We start from the raw sequence: 10,254 nt of genomic DNA on the forward strand, positions 1-10,254 counted from the left end.
ACAAGGCTAGATTGGTAGCAAAAGATTACAAGCAAGTTCACGACGTTGACTACGATGAAACCTTTTCTCCAGTCGCGATGCTTAAGTCTATTCGGATAATCCTTGCGATTGCCGCTTTTCATGACTATGAAATATGGCAAATGGATGTCAAAACTGCCTTCTTGAATGGTGTTCTTGAAGAGACTGTGTTTATCACGCAGCCGGAGGGTTTTGTCGATCAAAAGAACCAAGGAAATGTATGCAAGCTTAAGAAGTCCATCTACGGACTAAAGCAGGCATCAAGGAGTTGGAATAAACGATTTGATTAAGTAGTCAATAAGTTTGGCTTCATCAAGAATCAGGATGAATCTTGTGTATCAAGAAGGTCAGTGGGAGCAAAATTGCATTCCTAGTCTTGTATGTTGATGACATACTGCTTATTGGAAACAACATTCCTATGTTGGAGTCTGTAAAGACTTGGCTTGGAAAGTATTTCTCAATGAAGGACTTAGGAGAGGCACAATACATATTAGGCATCAAGATCTATAGGGATAGATCTAAGAGGATGATTGTACTAAGTCAGAGCACTTACATTGACAAAGTGCTAGCTAGGTTCAATATGATGGAAGCCAAGAGAGGCCATCAACCCATGTCACATGTCACATATCTAAGCAAGAATCAGTGTTCTAGAACATCTGATGAGCGTAGAAAGATGAGTGGAATTCCGTACACTTCGGCTATTGGATCCATCATGTATGCTATGATTTGTACAAGGTCGGATGTTTCGTTCCCATTCAGTGCAACGAGCAGGTACCAGTAAGAACCAGGTGAGGCACATTGGACTGCTGCCAAGAACATCCTAAAGTACCTGAAAAGGACTAAGGATCAGTTTCTGGTTTATGGTGGTACAGATGAGTTGATTGTTAAGGGCTATACGGACGCAAGCTTTCAAACCGACAGAGATGATTTCAGATCAGTCTGGGTTTGTGTTCTGCCTCAACGGCGGAGCAGTAAGCTGGAAAAGTGCTAAGAAAAGCACTATTGCGGATTCTACAACTGAAGCCGAGTACATTGCTGCCTCAGAAGCATCAAAGAACTTGTGGTTGTCCCCTCCATTAAAGGACCAGTGGCTTGTATTGCGACAATAGCGGAGCCATTGCCCAGGCAAAGGAGCCTAGGAGCCACCAAAAGTCTAAGCACGTACTGCGGCGATTTCATATACTTCGAGAGATCGTTGAAAGAAAAGAAATCGAGATTTGCAAGGTTGGAACTGACGACAACGTTGCGGATCCATTGACTAAACCGTTGCCACAAGTGAAACACAACGCACATGTAGCAACCATGGGAATCAAGCATGTTGGATAATGGCTTTGATTTTCTATGTATTGTTTTAGAACATCTGTTAGATCTATGTTTAAAACAATTGGTTTAACCATTTCATATTTATGAAATTTATTATTTCATATTCATTTAATTTTGGTTTAGTATTAATTGATAAGTCCATGTGATTCAAATCATTCAAATGGGATGTCAAGATGGATTCTTCGACAAAGAAACACCCATAAGTGAACTTGAATATTGAAGTCACAAAGGATCCCTACTCTAGGTCATTGAAAGGTGGACGACCAATGGCTAATGAAGATTAGATTGCAAGTAGATTTCTTATTTCTGTTTCTTGAACTAGAGTGACTGGATGTCAGAATCTTTTGCATAGATACTTATTGAATCTTGTATTGGATTGACCATGAGAACACTTTAAGAGATTAAAGTCATGTCATAGGTAGTTCTCATTAATGGTGATTAGAAACCGTTCCTCAGAACATGAGCGATTATGTCTGCTCGTTTGAGAATTAGTTCGCTTTGATGTTAGCTAAACGTCGCACCGTAAAAGGAGGCTATAAAAACAGTTATTGGGCGTATTATGAATCAAAGTGAGTGTTCATAGATTGTAAGAATGGATTGTCCTCCTATCTTTGATAGGATATGGTGTTGTTGTGTAACAAGGCCTCTCAGAGAGTTAGACACTGTAAAATGCATGGCCGTGCTCAGAATGGTTAAGGCTTAACCTTCTGTTAACAGTTGAGCTCTGTAATCCGAGAAACACTTCTGGACCTAATAAGGATGGCTTGGATCTTACCTTATGTTCAGTAAGTAACACTAAGTGACAAAGGAATTTGAATGCACACTTTTCTGAATGACAAGTGGGAGACTGAAGGAAATATGTCCTTCACCCAAGGTGCATTAAGTCTAATACCAAGGTTCAGATTAATTGCGAACAATTAGTTCAGTGAGATCAAGTGATCGGAACAGCTAGCTGGAGCAATGCTTCCGATCAGTGAGTTCTAATGAATATTAAACTCACAACTTACTCTTGACTGAACCTACAAGGTCACACCAATGGCACGTAACAGATCACCGGATTAAATGAATCGGAAATTCATTTAATTGCTTTTCGGGAATTAGTTGGAAAACATAATATACGATACGACCTTGCATCGGAATCGTATATCGTATTGCGAATATTCGTAAGCTAGGCGAAACGAATAAATCGCATCGTACGACGGTGATTCGTCGTATACGAAACGATAAATAATATCCGGAAAGATATTAAGTCGCGAATACGAAGAGCGGCCCACGAGCCGAGTGCGCGAGGCACTCAAGGCCCATGGGCGCTCGGCACGCAAGCAAAGCAAACACGGTAGCGCTGGCCCATGGCCGAGCAACTGCGCGTGTGTTCGCGCGGGCCAAAGCAACAACACAGCAGCAGCTACACGCGGCCCACGGCCCAACACGCTGCGTGCTCGTGTGTGTTGCGTGGGATTGATGGCCGACCGTGGCCCTTGTGGCTTGGCCGGTTAGCAAGGTTATTCTAATAACCTTCTAACCCAGTTTTCCAACAACACAATTCAATACACACTCAAACCCTAGAGACTCATAGAACCCTAATTCTCTCTGTGCCTCCAAAGTGAGTTCTTCCCAAAAGCAAACTATCTTGATCGATTATCTAAGCTACGATTATCAAGACGGATCTGATCGTGTCGGTGAACCAAGTAGAGGAACGACAAGTGGAGTTCTAAGTTCGTGTTCGTTGACAGATTATTGTGGAAAACACGCTTCAAACATAAGTATGCTTAATCTGTGCTTTATACATGCTTCCTGGCTTTGGGGATTGTTTCCGCACATGTTATTATGTTTAACTGTATTCCCCTACATAGGCATCCTACTTCTTACTGGCATAGAGCTCATTCGGACTTTATGCAAATATTGTTGTTGATTATCGTGCTTGTCTTGTTGCACGAAAGATGTGCGAGTGCACATGACAAGCTTCTACGCTCGTTGGTTGGTTATTTACTAACCAATCGCTTTGTGGGAGGCACATAAGAGTTGGAGCCGAAGGGGTTCAATGAAGATTGAGACCCTCGATCTCCACTCCTTCAAGAACTGAGGACATTGCTGAATTTTGGCTTGGGGGAGGTATGTGTTATTGCTTTCTAGAGTAGTTTATCGATTTTGGAAAAAAAAAACGTTCTGATGAATACAAAATCATGCTTCCCTGTGCCCCTTGATTGAAAATTGTTTTGATTCTTGGTTTTTGATGACGAGCAATGTTGATATGTTAGCCTTGATTTGATATTTGATTACTTTGATACCTTGATATGAGTCAACTTTGACCAACTATTTCTGGACTTGGTGCTTGGCTAGTTGATTTGTTTAGGAATGTGTGATAGCTTCCTGGTGTGCCATTGATTTTGTGTATTGATTTGCAACTGTTAGTAATGTTTTATGTGTAACAGGCCGCCCTTAACGAGCTGCTTGCAAGATACAATTAACACCTGCTAAACAAACTTTAACTCCTCAAACAACTTCAAAGATTTAATCACGGCTTAGCCCATCTGAAAGACACTAATTAAAACCCTTAAACTTAATTAATTATTAAAATTTCGGCAGCACTCCCCCTAAATATGGACAACCTAAAACATTGCTTAGGATATTACGTCTGATTTTCTTTCACCTGCATCAAATACAACATTCCAACATACAACACTTCCCAATACAACACCAGGGTGTCACTGTGACAGCCATACTTAATGAGCTACTCTTAATCTCACATAAAACTTGAACCAAACAACTTGACTAAACTACTACCCTAACACGGATATGTAATCCACAAATTATAGACCAAAAACTTTATGAAGAAATTATACAGCCCAATAGTAATCTCTAGAAAACTTAGTTACATTTGACGAATCTATATTCCAACCTTGGACATTTAAGGCATCTGGAGATTTCTACGAACCTTGAACCTGAACTGAGACCCGACTCTTGCTACCTGCAAAACATTTTAACTCTGCCCCCACCAGGACAGGTTCAAAGAACAAAATCAGCGGAAATCTGAGTACACACATCCAACCTGAAATGCATTTGATAGGTGGCTCAAAATGATTTTTGTTTTAGTGTTTATGTTTTGTCATGAAAAGAAACTTCGCTTATCAAACTCAATTGGTAAACATAACTTGATAAAGTGTTATAACCTCTTTGAAATCTATTTGGCGAAATCTCGATTATTCAAACAACGATTTGGAAAACAATAAAATAGCATTACTCGCAAAAGCTTCAGACTTTACCTACCATCTCACCAAGTTTCTAGATTTACAATCACATCAACTGAATTAGACTCAAAACTTAAGATTCATCTTGCCATTCTCACACCCTTAATCATTTTCGATAAATCATAACCTAATTCAACAATGACTCATAACGATTGCTCGAGTGTTATAAGTAAATATTTTCCCCAATCCTTAGTTTTCACCACAAGGTGAAAACTCAATATATAATTATTCATAACTTAATATGGTACGCATGGGCACAACATTGCCAAATTCATATAATTTTCTTCATAACATTCTCATAACACAATTCAAATGAAGGCATCATAGATATTCATAAGAAATTTATAACTCAATGCGAAAACACACAACTCAATCTCAACATAATAGCTTACTCAATCACAACATATTAGCTTGTTGTTGGGGAAAGTGAACACGAATAGAGAGAGGTCGCTATGACCAACTGTCTCTAATTGGTGGGGGCCGTCGCCCTCCTGATAAACATACGCTTGCAAGACTTATCTAGGACATGTCCCTATCTACGGGTCTATCCCGCTTCTACGAGTCTACTTTTGTAGCACTCGCTTTACGGCCAAGCCGCTTTAACGGATCTATCCCGCCGAACTACGGGTCTATCCCGCTTCTACGAGTCTACTTTTGTAGCACTCGCTTTACGGCCAAGCCGCTTTAACGGGTCTATCCCGCCAAACTACGAGTCTACGATTGTAGCACCCGCTTTAAATGTTTTTCATCACCGATGCATGTGAGCACTACGCAACACATACTCGGCTACTTTCCCCTACTTAAGTATTTTATTATCAATTTATCTTACTTAGCTGCCAAAACTTATTCGCATTCCCTTATTCAAGTATTAGCTTCATTCTCACTATATTTGAACTCAATTTCTTTTTAGAATTAATCCTTATCCCAATTAAATATCAATCTCAAAACTTGCTGACACTTTCTCTTACACTTAATCAAACTGTAACAATCTACTTAAGACATGGACACTCTCTTCAACTATTCTCCTTGACTTAGAATCACTCATCATCCTTGGACATACTCTTAAACCATTGGCTGACAATTGACTGTTAGTGAGAGACATTCATTTAAGATCCTATCATTATTAATAGCTTATGCTTTCCTCAAACCCAAATTCATTCTTGAGTAGCTTAGTGTGCCTGAAATATGTTTTATAAATTATTTACATGAAACTTAAATGCTCAAAATAAACATCAATATTCATAGAACTTTAATATTCTTAGAATGCCTACTAGCTATATTTCAAACTCATAAGTTATAAAACACGGAAATTTGATTTTAAAATTTTAAAATACGTCGTTTACTCTTTGTAATGAACTCCTTTTAAAAATTGTTGAATATTTCTTTATTTGCAATTATTGTGATTTTAAGAGCTCAAAACAAATGGGAAACATTTTTAGTATAATAGTTCCAACTTTTAAGTTAATTAAAAACACTTTAACGTTGTTCAAAACTAGTTCAAGATCCATGAATAGTAAATTTAAGAAACACATGTGTGTTTAGAAAACTCCAATACGTTAAAGATTTAAGAAAAACATGTTTCACGCTAAAATATATTTCAATTATCGCTATTCAAAAATATATGCTCCTTAAAGGTCTTTGTCGACATTCAAAGCTTTTCTTAATTTGAAATTCACGATTTTAAGAACATGTTGCTCTTTTTAAGGCTCAAATTGATTTGATAAAAATAATTTATAGTATATCTTCTAAAAGAATTATTGTCTTTAAGAAAATATAAAACTTGCTTCTTAGTTACATACTCAATATAGTTTAATACCTTAGTTCTAACCTTTTGTTTCCTTCATTATTAACATGCGATCTATAGACAATGACTCATATTAACACTCGATGCAACCTCATGACCCTATGAGTTCGACTCCACTTGAATTACCATTAGCATCCTGTAGACACCTACTTTTGTCCCCATTCCCGAAAGGGAAGGTTCGATGATGAAAACATAAATCTCCACTTGACAACGCATCTCCTATAAAATAACGAATCTCATTCCCCTTTTCATTTCACCCGAAACCTGCTATTTATGGAAACCTGCTAAAAATAGTAACTGCCGTAATGGGTATTACGGCAGCTGTTAAAAGTGGCAAGTCATAAAAGATAGAAACCTGTCAGAATTAGGTGTTGCAATCCAACATAAATCCTAAATGAGATAGAAACTGCGAGAGAATCCTATTCCTAATACGATTCGAAAATAAGAGTTACGTATTGATCGAAATCCTAACGAGCCTAGAGTTCGTAACGGGCCCTGACGCATTCCTTCATAAAATTAATACGCACTAAAAGACTCGATTAAGTCTCATACACTTCGGATTCTAAGAGTCCGAATCTGACAAAAAAACGGCCCAAACAGCAATTTCAACGCCCAGCCCTGGGCGCTGAAATTGCCTGGATCCTATATTGATTTCGGCGCCTGGATCCTATATTGATTTCGGCGCCCAGGCCTGGGCGCTGAAAATACCTGGGACGTGTTTTTTCCTAATTCCTCGAGGATTAGAGTTCTACAAATCTATCTTTCCACGAACTCTTTTCTATAAATAGGGCCCTAAATTCGACGTGAAACAACAACAACACACAATTCATATTCTGAGTATTGACTCCAACCCCTAGCCTAAGCCTCACGCTGCGAAATTGTTCACGCGTTCTGTCGCAATCGATCCATAAATCGAACAGAACGTATCCTGTCCCATAATTTGAGATTCGTTAAATAAAAAGGAGAAATAGCAAAGTCAAAGTGGTTAGTTTTCTGAGAACCGTGACACACCTCTCAAGGATGCGTCGTAATGTGTCCCTTTTCTATGATTTAATTGCTTTCCTCGCCCTTTTTATGAACTGTTAAACTAACTAAATCTGATTGTTCTACCACGCCTAACAAATATAATATTTTTGGGAAATTGGATTATCACGCTAGGTCCCTTAATGCTATTTAAATCAGATAATCGCGATCGATCTAGTATTATATGTTGCATATTGCTAAAATCAACTCAGATTAGTTTAAGAGTTAACGCATGTCCCTTCAATTATTTATGGTGAGCTAGTAAGGATATCCTGCCTCTGGAGTTATCGACGAGCGAGTAACTCCTCTCGGTAGTTACAGTCCCCCGAACCCTCAATCTCTACCTTGCGGGTGTATATTGAGAGATCCCCACACCAGGGATCACAAGGGAACCTACGGCCGTCGTGGTCAAACATAATTGCACTCCCTTTATGTCACGATAACCGGGTTTTGTCAGTTTTTCTCATTGTCGTTAAAAACTGAATGGCGACTCCTATATTACTAGTCAATTGGGTGTAAACTCACAAGAAATCCAATTACACTTGATTGAATAAAAAGAATCGTCACACCCACGAGGGACGAGGTCACGCATTAGCCTCGTGCTTTTTCGACCCCCTCACACATCCTCATTATAATCCTCTTATTGGCATACCTCTTCTTAGACAATTTAGCTCATTTGTATACTTCATATTTTACCTTGACATTATCTATTTCCTCTATTCAACCCAAAGTACTTTCGATAGGTTCAATACCTAGAACCAACATTCTTAGCTCTCTTCTAGATATTTCAAACTCAAACTATTTATCACTTGAATTTAGAAAACGTCATCAACATTCATTTAATCAAATCATTATTCTTAAAAGCAACACAATTTTTTTTCAAAGAACGATTTAAGTTTGCAGAACACAATTCAACTTGTAAGGCACAATTCCAAATCCATACGTATATACATATACATATTAAATAAAAACAACATATAGTTTCAACATCGAAGATGGTTGGACAATGTGTACCTTCGATTTTAACTCCAAGAATTATACATTTCGATCATCACCCTTCGCTAAAATCCATAATTCAACGACCCTTTAATAATACACCCCAACAAACAAAGTCTCTAATTAATAAACCATTCACCTTAATCGAATTAGAACCAAATAGAACTCTCTTCGACTTTGTCTAATAAACCTTTTAAATTTCATTCTAAACTATACATAAACTTGATAAAGTCTTTTGAAAATTAAATGATTCTCGAAAACTTATTTTAGAAATTGGCACCTACTTATTTATATCGAATCAAACTTCCTGAACAAAACATCTTAATTGAAAACTATATATATCTCAATAACCATTCTTTATATAAGGTACTACTTATAAGCGTACCTAAGTTAATATGCTCAAACTATAAAACATTAATAATACCTTCTTTTAAGAGAAACCTTTTGGAAATGAAACAATGGATTTATATTGTTTACCAACACCATGAAATTTGTTTGAATTTAGTAATTGAAATTATTCCCTTAATACCAAACCAATAAACCAGTTACAACTTAATTCTGTAGAGATTTTACAATTAACCAAGATTATTAAACTAAAATATAGAAATTATTATAAATGAACTAGAATTACAGATTGAATTATACCCTTCAGAAATATTGAAGCAGAGAAGTAACAACAATTGGAGCAACAATCAACAACAACAATCGAACCGAATCACAGCAACAACAGCAAGAGCTATGGCAAGGAGGAGAAAAGAGGCAAGGAAATCAGGGAGGAAGATCAGGGTACCAACAATAGCGACACCAACATTGAGGGCTACTACCCGACGCCACCAACAATGGCGGCGAGCCCACCGGGACGGCGAAACGACCTCCCGTCGGAGGTGAGAAAGAAAATCAAAGAAGAGTAAATTAGGGTTTGGAATTTTCCCAATTCAATAAAACTCAAATCAATTAACAACATGATTAAAGAGATTACCCAATTGAGTGATGGAAGATCGACGACAACCATTTAAGGCCACCGTCGGCGGTGGTACTGCGCAAGGTCGAGAGGAGGAGAGACGAGAGAGAGGAGTAGCAGCATACTCAACACACCACCAAACAACAAACATCGCCGGCGAGGGGGAACGACCGTCAAGGCCGGTGATTCGGCGGCGCATAAGAGAATAAGAAATTTGGCGAGGAGGAAGAGTCAGGAAGTCAGGGACGAGAGAGAGAAAATGAGAGTGAAGAGGAGAGGAGATGAGTGATTCCCTCTTGTTTGATCTGTCAACCAAATCTGTCAACCAAGAGAGTAAGAGAATCGCTTACTATATAAAGTTCAAATCATAATTAAGAAAGATTAACTTACTAAACAAAATAGTATTCCAACTTTATTTAACAAAAATTTAAAATTCGTAATTTCAAAATTAAGCCCGCGTTAAAATAAAAATAATATATTATCACTAATTTAACTTAGAGTAGAAATCCTAATTCCATAAAAATTGTTGATTTTAAGTAATTTAGTTTAGAAATAAACAAAATATGAACTCTTAAAACAAATAAATTAAAAAAAAAAAAAACCTAACTCAAGGTAGGATCAATTCAAAACTAGCTTAAATATACTAATGATAATCTCAAATTCATTTACCAGTTTAATAAAATTTCAAGATCTTAATCTTAAAATGGGTTTAGGAGAAATTCTAATGACACGTTTAAGACGAAAATTACTCTTGATATCATATTAAGAATTGCTTAAAATCAGGGTTGTTACACTATACCACCCTTAAAATAAGTTTTGTCCTCAAAACTTCATCACGTAAAACCTTAAGACATTTGAATAATAATTTTGAAATCGAGTCT

At 37.4% G+C, this 10,254-nt stretch overlaps 1 long non-coding RNA gene across 2 annotated transcripts; it reads right to left on the reverse strand.

Moving 5' to 3' along the window:
- Positions 1–3,962: 3,962 nt before the first annotated feature.
- Positions 3,963–9,741, reverse strand: LOC110800461 (uncharacterized). Of its 2 annotated transcripts, XR_002536656.2 has the most exons (3): positions 9,058–9,706; positions 8,431–8,500; positions 3,963–4,327 (listed from the first exon to the last, which is right to left on the reverse strand). It is a non-coding gene; the product is annotated as an uncharacterized lncRNA (long non-coding RNA). The 2 variants fall into 2 exon arrangements; XR_002536657.2 differs by lacking the exon at positions 8,431–8,500 and having other exon boundaries at positions 9,058–9,741.
- Positions 9,742–10,254: the final 513 nt, after the last annotated feature.

This window comes from Spinacia oleracea, chromosome 6 (assembly GCF_020520425.1).
Source record: "Spinacia oleracea cultivar Varoflay chromosome 6, BTI_SOV_V1, whole genome shotgun sequence".
NCBI classification, from domain to species: Eukaryota; Viridiplantae; Streptophyta; class Magnoliopsida; order Caryophyllales; family Amaranthaceae; genus Spinacia; species Spinacia oleracea.